This window comes from Acipenser ruthenus, chromosome 10, assembly GCF_902713425.1.
Source record: "Acipenser ruthenus chromosome 10, fAciRut3.2 maternal haplotype, whole genome shotgun sequence".
NCBI lineage: Eukaryota > Metazoa > Chordata > Actinopteri > Acipenseriformes > Acipenseridae > Acipenser > Acipenser ruthenus.
In genome coordinates, this window is record NC_081198.1 from 38,877,471 (window position 1) to 38,884,356 (window position 6,886).

Here is a 6,886-nt window from a genome sequence, read left to right on the forward strand (position 1 = left end):
ACCTCAACTTGACCCTTTCCCTATGCAATACAGTATAACCTGCTATTAATAAAACAGATGATTGCACAAATTATTTCCCCGAGGCAATGTTTATGCAGTAAATGGATGTAAGTTATATCAACAGCAAAATGCCAGTGACAACTGTTTTTAAATGCATTTACCAATCGTTCTCTGCGATAATCGTGCGATAAACATTACTTAAAAGCACAGACAAAAAATGAAAAACAGGGCTCTAAACGGCAACTGTTATTAAATTGTGTTTTTTTTTTAAAAAAAGAAAGAAACACGCCTCTGCCTCGCTGGATCCAAAGAGCAGCCACCAAACACAACACAGCCTGAATGCTGCTTGGTTAAGATCCACCTCCCAGGCCTAGCCTCCATCCAAACGCTAAAGCTATTAAAACAAACATATTAACCAAATGCCATTATCCCAAATGATGTAAACCATCACATACACGTCTAGTTTTTACGTTGTTAAAGATACAATGTTTGCTAAGACCCTAGGTCCAAACAGTTTTGCCTTTTTTCGTCCATAAATACCTCACAGCCCTGCAGCTGCTCGTACCCATAATGTGTTAAGTCACACTGTAGCAACATGCAAACACAATGACCTGTATTATCCCCGTAACTCCAAAGTGAATTTCAATTTTTATTGCCTAGACGGGCACGCGATACAGAGTTTGAAATGCACTTGCACTTACCTTGTGAGTTGTGGCTCCTTCTTTGTTAAATATGTGCGTGTTCTTGTATTTTCGTTCTGCACACAGCGGAATGCGTGTAAAAAAAAAAGCAGAGAGCTAAGTATCCAGATGTATGTGTTCAATTCAGCCGGGATCTGCTGCTCCAGATCAGGAAACGACTCTCGTTACTTGTTCCAAAAAAAAAAAAAGAATCACATTTCCCATAGACAAACTTCTGTGAAAAACACACAACTGAATTTACGATACAGATGTGTTCTTGTTGTTTTGGAGGGCTGGACCCAATAGAATGAAAGCCAATCCCAAAAGGAAAACAAATTAGGCTAAAACTAATTGCAAAAAAAGGTGGTATAAGTTTTTTTTTTCCATGAAGAAAATGGTCTAAGAAGATGGTCTTAATTAAATAGCAGTGTGGATATTAGTTATAATCTGGTGGTATGTTTAATCTACACTGTTATGTTCCAATCCCAATAACCAAGTTCCCTTGGTGGATGATATTAAAAACTGCCCCCCCCCCCCCCCCAAAAAACAAAAAAAACAAAACATAATTTATCATTTATATAACATTAAGTTTTGAGCAATATTATTTGACAATATTGCTGTCTTGCAGCCCTTTGTATTTATGTAGGTATTTATACAGTAATATTTATGTTGATACACTACACTAAGGATAATTTAAGAAACATCTATTTTATTATTATATACAGTCTTTTTTTCACTTTGCAAAGTAAAATGAACAGAACAAAAACCACCAAGGGTAAGAGATACTGCCTAAGTGAAACATTATTTACTGTGCATTCATTTGAACATAATGCACAGTTTTGTTTAGTTTTTCTTCTGCTTTCATCAGAATTGCAGCAAACCACATTTACTGCAACAGTACAATGTGAGACTATAGTGAAGCCTTTCATTTCTGTATCATTCAATACTTTGATCCCAAATATTGCATAGTTTCCTTTGCAGGCCATGTTGGCCCCTGGTCTGCAGGTTGAGAACTACACACTGTAGGGTAATTAAAACATTACCATGCTATTGCAATGTTTTATTTGTTGTTTTTCTGCTGAATTTTGTGCTTTGAAGATGGGTTATAATTATTTTTATTATGTATTTATTTATTTATCTATTTACCATTTGCAGGCATGGTCACTATCTGATAACAATAGTTATATGAGATTTTTGTTGCTTAGGTAAGGTATTTCAAAATTAGATTGTCAGTTAAGATATGGGATATGGGAATAAAACACTTTTCACATGAGTTGTCATCAGGTTGTCATCAGCTGTATCAAGTCATGTAACAAAGTTTACAGTAGTCTACAAAGGACTGAATAAGGTGAAGCTTGAGGGATATCTAATTTATTTATTTAGAGAACATAATACCTTAAGAAGGAACTTGGTAGGCTCTGCAATACAAGTTATCTTAACTAATGTATTGTCGTTGTTGTTTAGAATCACTTTGTGTATCATTTTCTGTTTCAGTCATTACATTTTGCTGACTTTGTAAAACTCAGAAGATTAAAGCACCCCTGCATGCCTCAAAAGGGTCCTCAAACATCAAAGTTGAGTTGTTACACGAAAGTGTAACATGATACCAATGTCAATAGCCCTGCCCAAAGAGCTAGGATTAAAATTTCAAAACAACAATTCTTTCTCAAATTGCTACTGTCAGTGTTGAAAGGAAATATTGCATATACAGAATGCCTCTAAACAGCTGCTGTTGTGGACAGCCACAGGAGGATCACTACTCTGCTGCCAGGACTGCTCAATGCTCAGAAAAGTGACACTGAGAAATGTTCTCAGACAATAGGGATTAGTTTGACAGCTGGCTCACTACAGTCTAGTGCAGTGCTTTTAGTTATGCATATTTATATTGACTATTGAATAGCTGACATTAATGTAACCACGGACATTGAAAATAATAGTCACATAATAATATTTAAATGTGGCATTTAATTAATTATTTCATTTATTTCCTAGCAAAATAACGGTAATTATACCCAGAAACTTGCAAGACTTGGTCAAGTATAAACTGGTATTTTGAATTGAGTTTTATTTTTTTAATTGGAATACATAGGAATGATTAACAACAAACTAATGACAATAAAATCTTACAGCACTTGCTGTATATACTGAAAACAAGTTATCTTTAACCAACAAACAATATTAATACTAGGCAGCAGTGTGGAGTAGTGGTTAGGGCTCTAGACTCTTGACCGGAGGGTCGTGGGTTCAATCCCCGGTGGGGACACTGCTGCTGTACCCTTGAGCAAGGTACTTTACCTAGATTGCTCCAGTAAAAACCCAACTGTATAAATGGGTAATTGTATGTAAAAATAATAATGTGATATCTTGTAACAATTGTAAGTCGCCCTGGATAAGGGCGTCTGCTAAGAAATAAATAATAAAAATAATAATAATAACAAAAACATAACACTGAAATGTGGACTACAAAAGGAAAAGTAAAACAAGCTGTTAACATAAGAGGGTGCTGTTTTGCAGCAATAGACAATAAACAAAACTATAACAAAAATATCAGTCAGACACTCATTTAGCTGATGCCTTCATCCGTGTTAGGACACTGATGACAGAAAAAGGCATCAGCTAAAAAAGTGTTCCCGGCTGTTTATCTCAGATCGGATGATAGACTGTTTTAAATGATGGATGGTGTCTTTGGTAGATATTTTAAGAGCTGCACATCCCTAGAGATAACAATGACATACATTCCACATTTTATGCAGACTGCTCAGTATTCAAAAGGGATTTGTAAGATGATTGTATGGGTGTCACATATGTTGGATATGACAATAATTCACAAGTGAAATGTTTTTTTTCTTGGTTTTGCTTTGTAGAAAAACAACACGTTTCTAAGATGTATAGAAAATAGTTAAGTTGTCAGCTTTGATGATTTTTTTTTTTTAGGAGGATTGGTCCTTATATTTTGGATTAGTAAAAGAGTCAAATGTAATATTTAACTATATTTAAGATGTTGACATACAAATGGGAAATTGCATTTATAAGTATATTGGCTATAGGCTATTTTTAAAGCCACCCTTAGTATACCCTTTACTCTTTTGAGTTGTTGTGAATAAACAGCATTTTAAAATTCCTAAGTCTAATTTGTCTGTAATTTTGTCTAATGTGAGATGGAGTATTTACAGTATCAATAATGCTGTACATTGACAAACAGAAACTAAAAAGGTAACACATTTTTATATTAGCTTGGGATAAGCTTGTCTCTCGTTTCATCAAATTCTGACACAAATAATTAATACATTTATGACATGTGACATGCAGTTTTCCATAAAACATGAACACAATTAATTAGGATGCATATTCTAAAGCAGAAATAAATAAATGCAATTATTTAATGACAAGAAGAACAAGATTTATCAATGAAGTGAACACGTTATATTGATCTAGCCAGTTTAAATTGCATAGGCCATTTAAAAGATTAAGTGTTGTTTTAAAAGCATGTTAACGTTTATTAAATGTTTATTAAACATAGTGATGTCCCGGCAAAGCTGACAGAAGCATGATAACTCATAATACAGTATAAACCATGGTAAAGCATGGTAAATGCATAGTATTAGCATGGTTAAAGCATGGTACCATGACATGGTCAACTAATAAAGGAAACAAGATTCTATTGCATTTCCTCCTACTGATGTTGTAATACATCTTAATGGATTTTAACCTGATGTCAGTGTTAGGTCACAAAACTGTATTAACATCGCTATAGCCCAGTTTTATTCATTGAGCGATAACTAAAGAAGACTGACAGCGTGCTGTATGGATCAGAAGCTGCCCTCGTGTTGACAATGAAATATGTGTTAAATGTCATGAAGCCACACTTTACCATGCCAATAAATTATACAAATGGCTCTGTATTTAAACATGTAGAAGTAGTTACGTTTTGACAAAATGAAAGTACTGCAGTTATGAATTATTAACATTGCAATTGAAATAGAAAGGGCATGCTGTACAGTACCGGTACTGAGCATAAATACTATACTGCAAATTAAATACACAGAAACTGACAAACAAGAACATGGGCAGCAGCTAATTGGTATCATATGACATTCTCATATGACATTCTCTCCTAATCCAATTTAAAATATAAAGTTTAAATCAATTTTTAAGTTCATTCAGAGTTTACTGGTGTGTACATGTGTATCATGCTTATTTTCCCATTGTTAACTTTTAAATGCTACCCATTAATCCTCAGATGTCATTATTTATTAAATTAGTCCATGTTAAACTAGTCTGTGTTAAACTGCAGTCACAGTTCTTAATCCTCACAAGTGTTAATAGTCTTCTTTTATCTATAATGAAATTAAGTGTATGATATACAAGCAAAAAAAAAGAAGAAAAAAATTGGCATACCAGATGATTGTTTTCCTGCTTTTACTGTGTATTTATTATTGGAAATTAATACAAAACTAATTGTAACTAGCAGAGCAGCATCAGTTTAAAGGCTGGAAGATCTTTTGCACACCTGTGAAGAGCTGCATGATGCTGGAATGTTTAAGGTAAATGCACAATTACTTCAGCCAGTGAAAGAAAAGGAGTGCTCGTTCCCTAAACCAGTACCAGCTGACCTCAGACACACTGTGAACAGCAGCTCTGGTACACAGTCTCACTGAATTGAGCATTTCTCAAGCTGTTTTTACTGATAGTGGCACAGAATTAAACTGTTCAGTGATTGCAAGGACTGGATTCCTGTGGACAGTCGAGCGCCACCACTAAGAGCAGTCAAGGTCTGATAGTTGTGTTTCAACAAGGACATTGCCTTGGCTTCTCTCAGTCATTGTACTAGTACCACCAAGAGGACACTGTCCCTATCTATAATTCCTGAGGGGCTAAAGACTGGATTAAAAGGGACAATACTAAGATACCTCAATTCATTTAAGGCCTATAGAAATTCCTTCACCAATGTCTATGAGCAAAAGTAACATTATCTGATGTTTTGCTTCTTTGACACACACACACACAATGTTTTTTTTGATTAAAAAAAATAAATACAATTGCACAATACAATACAAAAAGTAATATACATGTAAAATTAAATTAAACATATACAGAATAATTATACTAGTAATAACAAAAAAAGGGGGGGAGGGGGAACCAATGCAAGAGATGAGAAGAAATTCAAGACTCGCATGCAAATCACCAAGAATGTTTGACAGTAGATATAGTTTTGAATCCATTGACATAAGTCAGAAAGGGCTGCCAGGCAGAATAAAATGTTTTAGCCGACGCACGCAGGGTATTCATTTTCTTCATCTTAAGAAAATGCATTAAATATTTTACCCAATGGACAAATGAGGGCAAGGCAGTTTGCTTTCAATTAAACAAGTTCAGGAGAGAAGGCCAGGGTGTCTGCAATCTGGAACAAAAGGTTGCTTCCCGTTTGCAAGTTACACCAAAAGTGCTATGAGTGGTGAGGGATCCATGGGTGAATTGAGAGACTCAAAGATGAAGGTCCAGAATAGGGACAATCTGTGACTGCACCAGTACATATTAATTAGGGTGGCAGGGGGCTGTTTATATCTGTCACAGGTTGGATCCAAGACTTTGACAAATCATTTGACTCAAAGTCTTTATCAATGTCTTCAGTTGTAGATACTGAGTAAAATGTTAGAAAATGGATTTTAGCAATGTTAGTTTATTCAATGTTCAATGTTAGTGTTATTATGAAAAACTCAAAACAGCCTAATTTCTACGATATTTTCCTATATTCCCCATGCAGGAGTCGAAGCTTGTATACCTCAGCTTTCTTGGCTTCCATTTCCCAGTAACAGCAGTATGCAGCTGAAGTCCTTTATAAACATACTTGGATGGTTATACACTGTAAATATAAACTCAACAGGTTAAATCCTTCTGTCCATCATTGGCATTTACGACCATTACTAATACCCATATCTCTGGTATGTACTCATGTCTGGTGCATTAATTAACTGATCAAATGTCAAACACTTAACACTGCAGTTAAGGTCTATATAGTGATTACAGGATCAAAAGTGAGCTCCATAATGCATAGTAAGCTTTGTACTTGGTATACAAATACAATGACTAATGCCTGGTGACCTCATTTTGTTATTCAGTTTGTAATATTGTTTGTATGGTGTAATTATTGTTTTCCAGAGTAGGGTGCCCTTGGAGAGAGTTCACCAGAATCTTGTTTTATACAG

General features: G+C 34.9%; 1 protein-coding gene across 4 annotated transcripts in view; it reads right to left on the reverse strand.

Moving 5' to 3' along the window:
• The window catches only part of LOC117400367 (SEC14 domain and spectrin repeat-containing protein 1-like), a 29,578-nt gene extending 28,608 nt beyond the window's left edge, over positions 1-970 (reverse strand). For 2 of the 4 annotated variants that reach the window (XM_059032194.1, XM_034000221.3), the window contains exon 1: positions 702-969. The gene's annotated coding sequence lies outside the window, so the exon portion shown is untranslated. Of the gene's footprint in view, positions 1-540; positions 561-701 lie in introns of those variants that run through there. The other 2 variants (XM_034000240.3, XM_059032193.1) reach the window with 2 other exon arrangements.
• Positions 971-6,886: the final 5,916 nt, after the last annotated feature.